The sequence below is a fragment of the Alosa alosa genome, chromosome 11, assembly GCF_017589495.1.
Source record: "Alosa alosa isolate M-15738 ecotype Scorff River chromosome 11, AALO_Geno_1.1, whole genome shotgun sequence".
NCBI classification, from domain to species: Eukaryota; Metazoa; Chordata; class Actinopteri; order Clupeiformes; family Clupeidae; genus Alosa; species Alosa alosa.
The window spans coordinates 35,042,090-35,057,533 of record NC_063199.1 but is presented as its reverse complement, the minus strand read 5'-3'; the positions used below and the strand labels follow the sequence as shown (position 1 = coordinate 35,057,533).

The following is a 15,444-nucleotide window of genomic DNA, read 5'->3' as shown; positions in this document are numbered from 1 at the left end:
AACGATCGCTTGGAAATCTGGCGAGTTAGCTGAGCAATGTGACACCGCAACGAACTTTATTCCGTATGGAGAGTACAGATTGTAATCACGTTCTTTAGAATTAGCTTACATTAAAATATGCCCACATCCACAAGAATGTTCCTAACAGCAGAGTAGCACTGGACGTACAAAAATAGCTATTGGATAGAAAAATTGCGATGCAACGGTCTTCTCGTAAATGTGGATTTGTTATCTGAATAGTAGGCTACCTAACGTTACGCGCCGGGTATGAAGCACACTCATTCAGAAAGGTGTAGTGAAAGACAGCACGTTTATGGATCTCACTCACCTTGGTTGAACAGTAGTTGCACAAACGCACGCAGTCTGAAACTCGATTCCTCCCCCTTAAAACAAAAAATAGATCCCACGGAAGGATGCATGAAAAGTTCACATCTTACTCTTCCTAAAGCTCTGGATGTTAACAGACCAGCACCATTACGTTGAACCGCGGAGGACCGAATGACAATCCGCTGAAAGCCGACACGATGTGAAAGCTACCTAACAAAAGGCATCGGTAAATAACAGGGACTTTCTCCACGCCCAGGTAGCACACCACATGACGAATCCAGGTGTGTTGTTGAGTATTGAACAGCAACGGGCTGAGAGACACACCTGTGTGAGCTGTTCTCATTCGTCCGCTTCCTCCACAGGGAACCAGGAAACTGGGGGACAGCAGGACGAGGGAGAATCAACTGAGAGCGGAGTAGAGGAGCATTATTCTCCTCCCCTTTTCTGTTTCAAAGGGGACCGTCAGATAAAATCGACACAGTCTAGGGCAAGATAGGGAAGAAAAGAGGACCACTTGTTTCTCCGTTCTCCGACTTGACTTGACTTGACTGAAAGACTGTTTGAGATTCTCTCCCGTGTATCCATGCTATTTCTAACAGATCTTAAAGTGGTTTATTTTAATCCAATGCAGATTACTGTGTAAAGAGAGATTATAGGCATTTCAATCGTGCTCAAAATCTATTTTGCATCATTGCCACAGATGCATTTTGCTTGTCTTAACTTGGTTGACTCACGTGGCTATCCATTGGAGTATCTTACAAATATGGCATGATGTAGGTTATGTGAAGTGCTAGGCTAGTGAATGGATTTCGTGGCCTAATCTTTATTGAATTGCAGAAGATGAAATTGAATTGCAGAAATTCAAGAGCAACTATCTGAAGGCCTTGGCAGAAGATAAAAAATCTAATTCAACTATGGGTTGATATTTCAAGAGGGGGAATGAAAACTCTACATAAACCCAATAAAAAATAGTTCAATAGTTAAAAATTGGTATCTTCTCCCACACCGGTTGCTCCTTACGTATCTGATATGGTCATCAAGCACATTTAAATATTTCTCAAAAAAGTTATTTTTGTGTGTGTTCTGGGAGAATGGAAAAGTTGTTGTAGGGAATTGGTGTGTGATGTCTCTTTCTCCCTACTCAGCCAGGACACTACAGATGAGGCTGGACCTGCAAACCTGCAAAAGAATAAACACCTGTGTGAGAATACAAACCTGCAAAAGAATACACACCTGTGTGAGAATACAGATACCAGGTTCAGTGGTCCATACAATCAGACAATTCACATCATGGACTCATCAACATCTTTGTTCTTTGCTTTGGAATAAGGTCAAAGGTTTTATATTTGTCAATCACCCTAAACCTCTAAATGAACAAGGAGAAGCTGACATAATAACTGAATAATCTCACAAGCATGATCATCCCATGAAGAGCTTTACCTTTTATTGTCTTGTGATTTTGAGGCACCCGCCAATCTCCCACATGGAACAGCACAGCCGCAGAAAGCCAGTGTCTCTGAGGTAGTGTTCCTGCTTAGAAGTCCCTCAGTGTTAGACCAATGGACTCATTGCTGAATCTGCACAGTTTTACACACAGCTAAAATATCTTTGTTGGTCTTTACTGTATGTGCTCCATGTTACATATAAGTTCCATTTCCCTAAAACACTTTAAATTATTTTAAACACAATATATGCAGGCAAAATGTAAAGAATATTTCTGACAGACTTGCAGCATTGTTATTTGAGTTTCCAGCCTTATCAGTCTCTAGTGCACCAATATGGTTTAAGGTCCCTCAGGATGAATAAAAATTCTATCTATCTATCTATCTATCTATCTATCTATTTGCAAAGGAACATGCTATCCACATTTCCTCATTGTAACTCAGTCCCCACCTCTGTCAGAGCAGGGTGGAAAAACATCCTGTCCTCATGTTTTGTCAGTGGAACAGCAGAGAGAAACTCAGCATGCTCATCATGTCTGTAAGGTATGTTTTGAATTTGAGAGTGTTTTTGCCCAACATGGTCAGACATTCTAGGCAGGTTGGGGCTTGTAGTTCCGAGAAGAATTCGCCCAACCCCTATTAACTTTGACTTCATAATCTCACTCTCCTGTGTGTGGGACTGTCTCTATTGACTGCCAGGCCGTTTTGCGGGCATTACGTGTGGCTTGCAGGTCTGTTGAGGGTTGAACTGTGCGTACTGGGTGTCACTTCATGGAGTGATTTATGGCTAAATGGACCTGTCAGAGGGGAGCTCAGTCTCGGCTCTGCCCCATAGGCCGGTGGAAGCCCTCCAGGCAACGGACGCAAGCCTGTCTCAACGCTGAGGACGCAAGCCTGTCTCACAACGCTGAGGACGCAAGCCTGTCTCACAATGCTGAGGACGCAAGCCTGTCTCAACGCTGAGGACGCAAGCCTGTCTCACAACGCTGAGGACGCAAGCCTGTCTCACAACGCTGAGGGAGGCAGCTCACAACATATCAGAGTGGTGCCACATGACAGCAGTAAATGACCGGGATAGGGAGGCAGAATTGGAGGGACTCAGAGGGAAGCTGACCACCCTCACAAGTCCTCACACTTGGTGTTGTGATCAAGACAGGAAAAGTGGGCCAGGGCGAAGCATCTAATGTGCAGACAGACAGCTTACGCATGATAGACAAACACTCAGAGTGTGGAGGCAGGCCCTCCGAGAGCATTGGCTTTCTCAGTAGAGCAAGATGGTGAGTGGGGCAAATGTACTGGACATGGGTGATGACTGTGGCTCCCTCTAGTCAAGAGTGGTGTCATATAGTCCATAGATTACAATCTGTTCAGCTGGAGGACAGGGGATCTGAACACAAGGGAGAAACACAAAAGAAGAATAACATTTTATTTCATTTTGACATCCAATGATATTTATAATTAGATTAAAAAGCACTACACTAGCAAAATGTACTCTGAATAACCTTGACCACTGAACCTCTCGTTGCTCTTATGCCTAGTAATGAGTTGAGTCAGGCCGATATTTGAGCTGAGAGCTCCCCTGGCCTTTCAGGGATGGTGCAGTTGGAGTGCCCTCTTCTGTTCCCTTTGTGCACTGTTCCAAAATAACTCCAGCATTCCGAGGAGCATTCCAGAACTCGTTTGAGCTGAGCACTTATGTGCGATTCTTACTCAGTCACAATAACACTGCATTTAAAAAATTAAGAGTTTTCAAAATATTGCAATGATTCAGCATTTCAAGGATCTGAAAATACAGATGTCTCAGGTAAATAAAAAATGGTCGCCGGCGGCAATATAAGTAGCGAGAAGCTACATCAAGGCGGGACTTCTCCGGTGAAGTGAATTTGAATAAACCAATCACATGTAACCAGTGTTAAATTGTGATCTATCGATGTATATTTTATTAATTAACTTGGGCCTGACTCTGCCCACTTCGAGCATCTGACTTCACTCTGGCAACAGTGCACACGCACTGCCGGCAAAATACGCTCTCAAACTCGCACCCTCAGAGTTAAACCGATATTCTCACAAAAGCAGCAGCGCACAAACATTTCTGTGAGATTAAAGTGAGATTGCACCAATTGGACTGCTTGGAATGTATGGAGCATCAGATGGTTCAAATAATGTGGGAATCACACACATCTAAAAAGAAACGTTTGTGTGGGAAGACAAGACATGTCTGGTCTGAATGTTATTCATGCATGTGTTGGTCTGAGTATATGTGTTATTCATGCATGTGTTGGTCTGAGTGTAAGTGTTATTCATGCATGTGTTGATCTGAGTATACTGTAAGTGTTATTCATGCATGTGTTGGTCTGAGTATAAGTGTTATCCATGCATGTGTTGGTCTGAGTGTAAGTGTTATTCATGCATGTATTGGTCTGAGTGTAAGTGTTATTCATGCATGTCTGGTCTGAGTGTAAGTGTTATTTATGCATGTGTTGGTCTGAGTGTAAGTTTTATTCATGCATGTGTTGGTCTGAGTGTAAGTGTTATTCATGCATGTGTTGGTCTGAGGATACTGTAAGTGTTATTCATGCATGTACTGGTATGTGTATGTGCATATGTATGGAAGATTATTAGACTCAAATGTTTTGTATGTATGTATCACGCTTTGAAACTGTAGAAATTATTTGTAACTGTAAAAATGATCCGTACAAGTAATTGTCAAAATTACAAATATGCCCTACACTTAGTTAGTGAACTTAGATTCCTGATTTCATTGGCTATTCAGCAGGAAGTGCCAGAATGGTCTCAAAAGTACTCATATACTTGCAGAAAATACTTGTGCGAGCGGCAGAGATTTGTAATGGCAGAATAGCATTGTAATTGAAAGACAGCAACTGTGGAAGGTTTAGTACCTGTGGAATGTATTTGTAATTGAAGGACATATGAGTAATACATAAAATCGTTAGTGTTATTTTTTTGTTAAATCACAAATCATTTTTACAGTTATAAATCCTGATACACACACACACACACACACAATACATATGAGACACTTCTCATCCCTAAGGTGGTGCAAATGTCTGTGCACCTGCAGAAAAGATTTGTAACTGTAGGACAACTTTTTGTGCGTAGAATATTGATTTGTAATTGTAGAATATTTTTGTAATGGTAAAATATTTTTAACCGTAGGATGATTTGTAGCTGTAAAACCCATCCGTACCTGTAGACTTGTTGACCTCCGGAGAGGTCACACCCAACACCTGCCACTGACCATCGACGGTGCTGTGGTGGAGAGAGCGAGCAGCACCAAATTCCTGGGGATGCACATCAGTGAAGACCTCTCCTGGACCACCAACACTGCATCATCACTGGCTTAAGAGAGGCTCAGCGCCGCCTGTACTTCCTCAGTGAAACTCAGGGCGAGCAAGGCTCCACCAGCCATCATGACCACATTCTACCGAGGCACCATTGAGAGCATCCTCTCCAGCTGTATCGCTGTGTGGGGCGGAAGCTGCACTGAATACAACAGGAAAGCCCTGCAGCATAGTGAACACAGCTGGAAGGATCATTGGTGCTTCACTCCCCTCCCTGAAGGACATTTACACCACCCCCACCTCACCTGCCGAGGCGACCAAAATTGTGAGTGATGCAAGTCACCCGCTCACAATCTGTTTGATCTACTGCCCTCTGGGAAGAGGTACAGAAGCCTCGCCTCCCCAAGACTACCAGACTCACCAACAGCTTCATACACCAAGCTGTAAGGATGCTGAACTCTCTCCCTCCTCTCCCCCTCCACCCTCAGCTACATAACATCCTGGACATTGGACCCACAATGGCCGCCCTGCACTACTTCCACTTGCACACTTGAACACTTGCACACTTTGTACGCCTTTACAACTTGGTGTTGTTGTCCTGAAAACACAACACTTCTGCTGCTCTTACATAACTTGCCACTATGCCACTTTCTTTATTACTTAGGTCAAACAGAACTACCCAAGCCTTTTATTGGCCTGACTTTGCACTAGTATTTTATTGACTGTCTATGCACAATTTCAACCAAATTTTGCTGCTCTTATTTTTTCATTATTATATGTGCCCTCTTATTTACTTCTATTTACTTACTTTTTTTGTTTACTTGAATGTTATGTTTGTCTGTGGACTTAAATTGGTAAAATATGTCTTGTCTTCACCGTGGGATAGTGAGAAACGTAATTTCGATCTCTTTGTATGTCTGGAACATGGGAAGAAATTGACAATAAAGCTGACTTTGACTTTGACTTTGACTAGAATAGATTTGTAAGTGTAGGGCATATTTGTAATTTTTACAATTACTTGTACAGATTTTTACAGTTACAAATAATTTCTACAGTTTAAAAACGTGATACACACGTACAAAACATTTGAGTCTAATATTCTTTCATACATATGCACATGCTGTATGTGAGATAGAGACACATAACATTTGCAACAAAATGTGTCAACAAATGTTTACGTCTTGTTACAGAATACTGTACCTTATCCATTAATTGGGATGAAGCCTTAAGTGTTAAAGATACAGTCAATTCAACTAGTACAGTCAATTCAACTAGTCGCCTATCGGACTGCAGTCCTGCTCATTCTTCTCTTATGATCAGGTATACTGGAGGGCATTGCATACTGTACACACACACACACTGTAACAAGATTCTGTGATTTTCACAGCATCACTGCTGTTTTGGGGGAAAATGTATACTGTATTTTAGAATACAGTATGTTGCTGTGGTTTCGCTATGAATTATGGTCAAAAATGGTCAAACTACAGTAATACAAATTTGCTGCGAATCATAACACAGTAATAAATCTGACTCCTCCCTCACTTGTCAGATTTTTGAAAATTTTGAAAAAACATGGCGGAAAATCAGTTGGGGTTTTCTGTTTTCTTTTTGCCCATAAGTATAAAGTTAAGCTTCCCAGATAGCAAGGTGACATTGATATTATGTTGATTTTCCATCCAAATCATAATTTTGAAAAGATATTGAAAAGTCATGGATTTATGGTTTACTGGGAAATTTTGACATGGTGATTGAAACGTGCACCGCGCGCCGACGTTTGAACTGTCCGGCGGGAGATCATTTTTGAGCAACAGTTCAGTCAGAGTCAGACCAACGGTGTTCCGCAATCTGTCAAGTTCGCAGCTCCACCTTAATGGTAAGCAAGCATTTATTTATGTAACGTTAATGTTTCATTGTGAAATTGTACTACATTAAATTCGGGCATGTGTACAGTCTATGTACGTTGTACAGTACTGTCTAACTTACAAACTCATCCATGCTTGTTGGATCAAATAAGTAAGTAACGTTAGGCTAGCTATCATAGTTGCTGTTGCTGTGACGGTGGCATTAACGTTTTATGTTACGTTAACGTTTTGGCAGTCTCATTTATATTAGGCCTACCTTAGTTCTCAGTAAGTTACAGTTTATTATATTCATATAATTTATATAAAACATTCGCTAGTAGTGCTAGGCCTAGTATGTTACTGTCACAATGTTAGGCTGAAGATGATGTGCTGCTGGTTAACGTTAACGGAGGTTTAGCTGCTACCAGCTAACTTATGTAACGTTAACTCCTCGTAATCATGTACGGTTTTGTGAGTTTAATTGGCTAACTTTAGCAACATTGATATAAGTTAACTTTAAGTCACATCTGACTATCATTAACCGTTGTTCGGACGAACAGCGCGAATGTCTGTTGCTGCAAGCAAACATCATCAATGAGCTTACCCAGCTGGCTAGCGTTAAATATACCTTTGGCGAAACTGAGTTATGCTAACACCATCTTCAGCCTGGCATTTTGACAGTAAACTCAAAAATCATACAGTATATATATAAATGATTATTCTAAAGTTTCACTTGTAAGTAGCCTTCAGTTTCAGTTGAAAATTGTTATCTAACACTATCTTTTTTTCTTCTATTTCTGCTAGGTGCTGCTTCACTCTGCTACTGGTGGTGGATCAGGCTGACTGCAACCGTTGGTCTAACGTTAGGATGCAGCACACGAGGAATTTCTAAACAGAAAAAGTGAATAAATGTACTTGCTTTTCAAACTGATAACAAGTTGTCAATGGTTATTTATGCAAGTTTGTGTAGCCTAAACCATACCTAGGCCTAGTCAAATTTATCCTGGCTGTAGATAAAGCAGGATATGAATTTCCCAAAATTACTGTATATAATATTACAGCACTGGTATTACTACTGTACTTAGTTACAGTATGATCCATAAGTACTGTGATTAAAAATACGGTAGACAATTCAATACTGTATACATTACAGCACTGGTAGTACTACTGTAGTTTGCATTTACAGTATCAGGCATACAGTAGGTGTACAGTAGAGTGAAATACAGCAACTTGCTGGTTATTTGCTGCCAGCAAGTTGCTGTACATTTTACGTTAAACTTTTTACAGTGCACATTCATCATCTTCACACACACACACACACACACACGCACATGCATGCACACACACACACACACACACACGCATGCACACGCGCACACACACACACACGCATGCACACACGCACACACACACGCATGCACACACGCATGCACACGCACACATGCATGCACACGCACACACACGCATGCACACATACACACACACGCATGCACACACACAGACAAACACATGCATACGCACATGCACGCGCACGCACGCACACACACACATCCATACACACACAAACACACGCACACACACACACACACGCATGCACACACACACAAACGCATGCACACACACAAACACATGCATACGCACGTGCACACGCACGCACACACATGCACAGACACAAACACACACATGCACAGACACAAACACACGCACACGCGCACGCACGGACACACATGCACAGACACAAACACACACATGCACAGACACAAACACACACATGCACAGACACAAACACACGCACACGCGCACGCACGGACACACATGCACAGACACAAACACACACATGCACCTTGCGTGAAAAACACGCCAAGACGCGCGGACACACATGCACAGACATAAACACACACATGCACAGACACAAACACACGCACACGCGCACGCACGGACACACACACTCACACACACACAGATTAATTCATCTGAGTGCCCTCCTGCTGTTACTCTTAGATTCTAGTGCGATGCGTGTAAAAAATATAATTTTGAGCACTGACCACTGCTACAGCTTAGATGATCTTGGCACCATTTCTTCATTTGGGAGATATGGCCCTGATGAGTAATTACAATAAAGGAAGGAGTCCTCCAGAGCCTTGCTCTAGCCTAAGCTGGATCAGCCTTGCTGGAACTCAAAAGTCTTTCAGCTTTACACAGTAGTTAAGCTTTCAAAAAGGCAAGACATGACTTTAAATTAGGAGTCCCTCAACTGTAAAGAAAATACCACTGTTTACAGCTGTTTCGTGTTGTGCTTCCTAGTCTTTGTGCATTTTGTTTTTTTTTTTTTTGCTGTGAACAAAATTGTATGACTGCACTATGATGAAAAACATCAGTGCTGGTGTGAATATTCACAAAATGTTTATAGAAATCTGAATTTTATGGATTGAGAGGCTCAAATGTTTATAGAAATCTGAATGTTATGGATTGAGAATGTAGAAATCTGAATGTTATGGATTGAGAATGGCTCAACGCCCTGAACCTTGCCAGGCCCAGGCAGCATCAATAGAGTGGACCATGTTGGCTCATACCTATGACATCAGCATCAATAGAGTGGACCATGTTGGCTCATACCTATGACATTACTGTAGATGGTAACACCCTCTGATTATTTTCATTTGCTTATTGAGACTCATGACTCAGAGGAGTTCCCTTTCATTTGCTTGTTGAAACCTTTTTTCTTTTAGCATTTTTCAAAATGATTTAGTGGGTGGTTCAGAGCTGGGGTTGAAGTTACACTTTAACAAAAAATAACAGATCAATGCTGAAGCAAGTATTGTATTATTTTTGCCCAATAAATCATTGAAAATCAGGAAGTGTTTGGTTTAAGCTATGAGATGTGCACTGAGATGTATGGTTCACAGTGCTGGCTGTGGCAAATCACTGTAGCCACAAAGAACCTCTGTGGCCTTGACCTCAGGCTAATGTTGACAGAGAGAAAAAGAGGCACCAGTTGGTGCATCAAAGGAGAGAGCCAGCGAGCTCCAGCTCTGGACCGGCGCCTCGTGGGCCTTGCAGAGAGACGGGTATTACGTGGGTGCCCGCCGCCAAGCCTCTCACACTGAGCCAGCACCCACGCTCTGCCATCTGCCGCAAAACTATTTTCAGCCACCAGCCTCATGCCTAGACGGAGGCAAAGGGGACTTGGAAAGGTTGCTTCTCTCCAGTGAAACTAGACATTTGAAGTACTTTGAAATATTATGAAACATGGTATTGCTGTCAACACATTTGGGCAGCTTTTGAAGATTTGTTTTGAATCTTCACGTATCACAATGCAAAGTGAACTGCTTCTGTTGGAGGGAAAACTGTGAAGGTATATTCTCTGTATTTCTTTTTTTCGGTCACGATGGGTCTTAAGTGGCAGATTGTTACTAAAAGTGAGGAGCAGCAGCGTTCATCAGAGATTAGGTAGCAAACATGGTGTAATCCACTTATCTGCATACTCACCTGTTCCTGACTCCCTGCAATCCAACTAATGCAAGGCCCATTGGCCTGTCAGTAGCAGCAGTAAATCCTTTCCCTGATGTGTAAACACGGGGAGCTTTTATCCTGCCGCCGCTTATCTACTGAGCTGTGTGAGTCCCAATCTATTCCCACTCAGGTGTGAGTCCCAATATCTATTCCCACTCAGGTGTGAGTCCCAATATCTATTCCCACTCAGGTGTGTCACAACAACTGGCAACAATGTTATGCTGTAATGGTGACACCGCTGTGACTTGTAAGTCTGATGATATCTATATGCTTGAATGTGTTCGACATCTTCAAATATATGCATGTTCTTTTCCTAACTAAACATAATGATCTACTAATAAAAAGGTTCAAAGAAACACAAAGTAATCATTACCTCTTGACCTAACCAGCCCTGAGGAGGGTCAAACATGTGTCAGCTTGTAGGTTCATGCAAGAATTCATGATTTGTTCAGCACAAGACTCCTTTCTATGTATGTCTATGTCACAGAACATGCATTGCAACTCGTATATTCAATTTGCCTAAATAATTTGGCAACATCAAATCAACGTAAAACGTTTTTTCTAAGAAAATGACATTTAATTCCGACGATCCCAACTATCACATCTCTGTTGGGATGGCACTTGGGGTGGCTGATAGGATTCTGGGGGTGTTGGGATGGCACTTGGGGTGGCGGACTAGATTCTGGGGCTGTCCTGTGCCACCCTGTGCCCTGCATCTGGCTCTGTCCCTTCATATCAACACTCAAATCTCATTATGAACCTCTGTCCCTTCATATCAACACTCAAATCTTTTTATGAGCCTCTATCCCTTCATATCAACACTCAAATCTTTTTATGAGCCTCTGCCCCTTCATATCAACACTCAAATCTTTTTATGAGCCTGTTGATATTGTTAAAACCTTTTCTTTTTTGTGAAAACATAGAACCTCTTGAAGAGCAAAACTAGTCAATTCTGATTCTACACGGACACCATGAACAATGGGAAACCAACCAAATTGCATACTGTACCAATGAGTCATATGGCTGCTCCTTGACTTTAAGACATGTCATGACTGCAAGCCCCACAGGGGAATTTAATTTGCATTGATATTTGCTCTGAATGCCAACAAAATGAAGGAGCTTTTCACTCCCTTAATATGACGTGTCATTCAATTCAGTGAGCACAATAGGGAGCGGCTACCTTTTATGAACAAAAATGGCATAAGAACAATTGTTCCTTTCTAATTATTATTATTTCATTAGAATTTAATTCCTAGTGCCTATCAAATCTTCTGAGGAACTTGACAACATTCATATTTTGTTTATCTAATTAAAAGTGCAAATTAATATTTCAGCAGGATTATAGCTGAAGTATTAAGCAAAGGCGTCTGAGTGAAGAGCAACAGGCTCTGATGGTTTGTTCTTGAGTCCCAGGCTGCTATAGTGTCCATAGTGTCCTGCATGCTGCTACAGTGTCCTGCATGCTGCTATAGTGTCCTGCATGTGTGAGGAGTCCCAGGCTGCTATAGTGTCGTCACTGTGTCCTGCATGTGTGAGGAGTCCCAGGCTGCTATAGTGTCCTGCATGCTGCTATAGTGTCCTGCATGTGTGAGGAGTCCCAGGCTGCACTGTGTCCTGCATGTGTGAGGAGTCCCAGGCTGCTATAGTGTCCGGCATGTGTGAGGAGTCCCAGGCTGCTATAGTGTCCTGCACATGTGAGGAGTCCCAGGCTGCTATTTCAGCCGGGTGTCACTATACAGCAGGAGTATGAAGGAGTTACACTGGGACTTTCAAGAACAACATTTAGTGAGTAAACCAGTAACATGGCTGAAAACCAGAAGATATATTCTAAAAGAGAAGAGAACAAAACAAATCCTCTAAAGGGAAGATTTCATTTTGGCCTTCAAGGCATCTTTGAAGAATTTCTGTTCTTTACGGAAATCTGACAAATAGGCTACACATTAACATGACATACAGTGTTATATAACATATTTCACCTTTATATTTCAATGGTATAAATCTACATTTCATTTAACCTGAAAGAATTATTAGCCTATCATAGCCTATTATCCACTAGGCTTTTATTAGCATATCATAGCCTATTATCCACTAGGCTTGGCTACTAATATGAATGACAACTTCCACATAACAGTCCGCCTATCGACATGAAGAAAAATAGTCTAGGATAACATTCAAGCCATTTTAAAGGGAAACTTGGCATGATTTCCCCCTCTGCTGGAGAAATTGTGCATTATGCTATTTCAAACTGTGGAAAAAGGTAACTATAAAGCACATTGATTTGTTTACAAGCTAGCAAAACGGTTAGCATAAGTTCGGCAGAACAATGTGGATGTTACAAGGTAAGAAACACGATTTAAAACAAGTTTATTGTTTCTCACTTCTCTTTCCGGGACGGTAGTCTCAATGTTGCAAGGTTGGTTTTCCGCCTGGGGACGCTAGGGGCAGCGGGAAAAGTCACAATTTTCACCGGAACAGGTCATTTAACCATCCAAATGAAATAGTTGCCAAGTTCACCTTTAAGAATGATAAAAAGCTGGAAGATAATTAGTATCCATCGAATTTACATCACATGCACCAACATAAGGAGAGACTAAGTCAATTAAAGTCCTTGGCAAGTCCCTCCACTCGGTGCGGTCATATTGCAACGCTTTTTGGGCACGGGCACTTATCTGGCATCTATTTTGTCAGAAATGCGCGTGCGCAAGGCTTCACGACAACAACCTTGCTCCAGCGGTGAGATCACAACACATGATTGGCACTATGTATTCACATGTCGAATTTTTTGCCACAGAAGGTGTGGGATGTGTAGACAACTGCCATATTGGCGTTACAAGCTAACCATGTATTTGGAGGATTTTTTGAGTGCTGTATCTCCAGAAAGTCTCTGGCTCAATCCATTGGGCCAGTTTCAGTAGCCTACGCATACGTGGATTGAGCCTAGCTTTAGTTGGCTTTTAAGTCAGGGTTCATTAGCCTTTGAGAAACCAATCCTATTGTTGTTGTGAACATATTTGCCCAGTTTATCTAGGCTAATATAGTGACTACAGTGGTGGAACTCCTGCCTAGGGAAACGAACTGACATCACTTACAAAACGTGCTCAACAGGATAAAGCAGCAGTGCACCTGGCTGAGTGAGAGCAACTGTTTGCAACTGTTATTTTCTCTGCTTATACATTCAACTCTCTTTTTTACATTTTTATTACAAATGGCGATTACTATCATCTAATAGAAAACAGCAAGCTGGCTCTGGCAGACATGTGCAGGCCAAGGAGATTTACTGTGCAAACAATATTTCCCCATCAATCAATTTCTGCCACAATCTTTGGACTGAACATTTGAGGTAAGTCTGTTTTATATTTTTGTCAATTTAACAGCAAGTATAATATCTGGAAGGAAAAGATTATAGCATAGCTATAATATAGCATAGCTAACGAACGTACACAAATAATCATGTAATAAACAAACACACCTGTGGCTAACCCTGCACATGATTGAAAAGATCTATCTTATCCTGTCTTGTTATTTTTTGCAGAATTAACCTATCATACAACTCAGTTATCATTCTTAACCCATAGGTTACCTAATTTCCTGCGTGAAAGCTAACTTTAGTATTACTTCAGTACCTCAATGTAACACCTAGAGTTACAATAAAAGTGGCAAGTTGCCTTACTCGCATAATCCATTTTAGCAGTTTGCCTTGCCTGTCTAACAAATGAAGTATCAAAGTATTTTACTATTTGGACTAGTGTAATTTTAGAATGTGTATCATGATTATAACTAATTTCATTTGTCGATGTGGAAATTGTGTTGAGTATTGAACAGCTCATGGCAAGCTTTATGGCTACCTCACCTGTAGTTCAATTTTACTGCAAACTATTTCGCTTTTAAAATTTTAAATGTAGGCCTACATGCGAGACTTTTGGTGTAGGCCCTATTGTTGAGAACGTGCCCTATACCGCCATCTAGTGGTTATATCTAATTAGAGGGACATGTCTGCTTAACCAAGACAATACATATTCGTCTTCTTCAAACATCAGTTGACACAGACAGCAATGATGACATCGTGTTTCTTAAGCAGGTGTTGTTGTGCCAGAGACGGTTGATAAATGAATCTTTGGTTGTTCATGTTGCATTGATAGGGGTCTTGTGTGATTGTGAGGGGGCTGTGAATGTGTTTGTGACGGCATTTGTTAGCCTACACTTTCGTCGTAAGCCAATACAAACTCCTGAGTGAGTGTCCTGCGGTTAATTCAATATTGTTATTGACGTTCAGTGATCTATCAGTCTATTTACGTTAATTTGCAGTTCTTGTGAGCAGAATTTATTTTATGAGGAATTCAGTTCATTTCGTTGTTGCTGCCGGTTGCTGCGGTTGCGGCTGATACACTTCCTTTCTGCTTGGCACTACCCATAATGCAATTGTAACGTGTAGAAACTACGAATGTTTACAAATTCCAAATAAATGTAAACTTTGCACTTGTACTCAAGAAACACAATGAAATCACATGCATTGCCTTCAATAGATAATAATTTGAGTCTACTTGCAAGCGTTGTCTTTCATAACCGTCATAGTAACATGCATGCCCAGGATAATCATGTGTTCCTTTTTACATAACAGTTAGCTTTGCGCAGTGGCAGTATCGTAGCCTATGAGGTTTATCCGAGGCGCGATTATTGCTAGTTGAAAACTTTACCCAATACCCCGCCTTGACGACTTGAAATATAGTCGGCAATGGCAATTTTTGACAGTCTCTACGGAGACTGAATATATGGTAAAATATAGTAGTTCTCCCTTAAATCTTTGTAGGTTTGGATGGATAATCAGAATTGTTGTGAGATAATTACATGCAGTATTAAACTGTTGCAGTGAGCTTGTAAAATAGGGAATGGGGTTTTGTTTTACAGCTCTTATTGAGGGTCTTCCATTATGAACAATATGTGGATACATTTCTTTAAGGTACAGTGCCATTTTTTATAGGTTGCAATGAAGTGGTCTAGTGAAGTGGGCTAGTGATTAGA

General features: G+C 41.3%; 1 non-coding gene across 1 annotated transcript; it reads left to right on the top strand.

Annotated features, from left to right (window-relative positions):
* Positions 1-15,045: 15,045 nt before the first annotated feature.
* On the top strand, positions 15,046-15,186 carry LOC125304054. The gene has a single exon (XR_007195168.1). It is a non-coding gene; the product is annotated as a U4 spliceosomal RNA (small nuclear RNA).
* Positions 15,187-15,444: the final 258 nt, after the last annotated feature.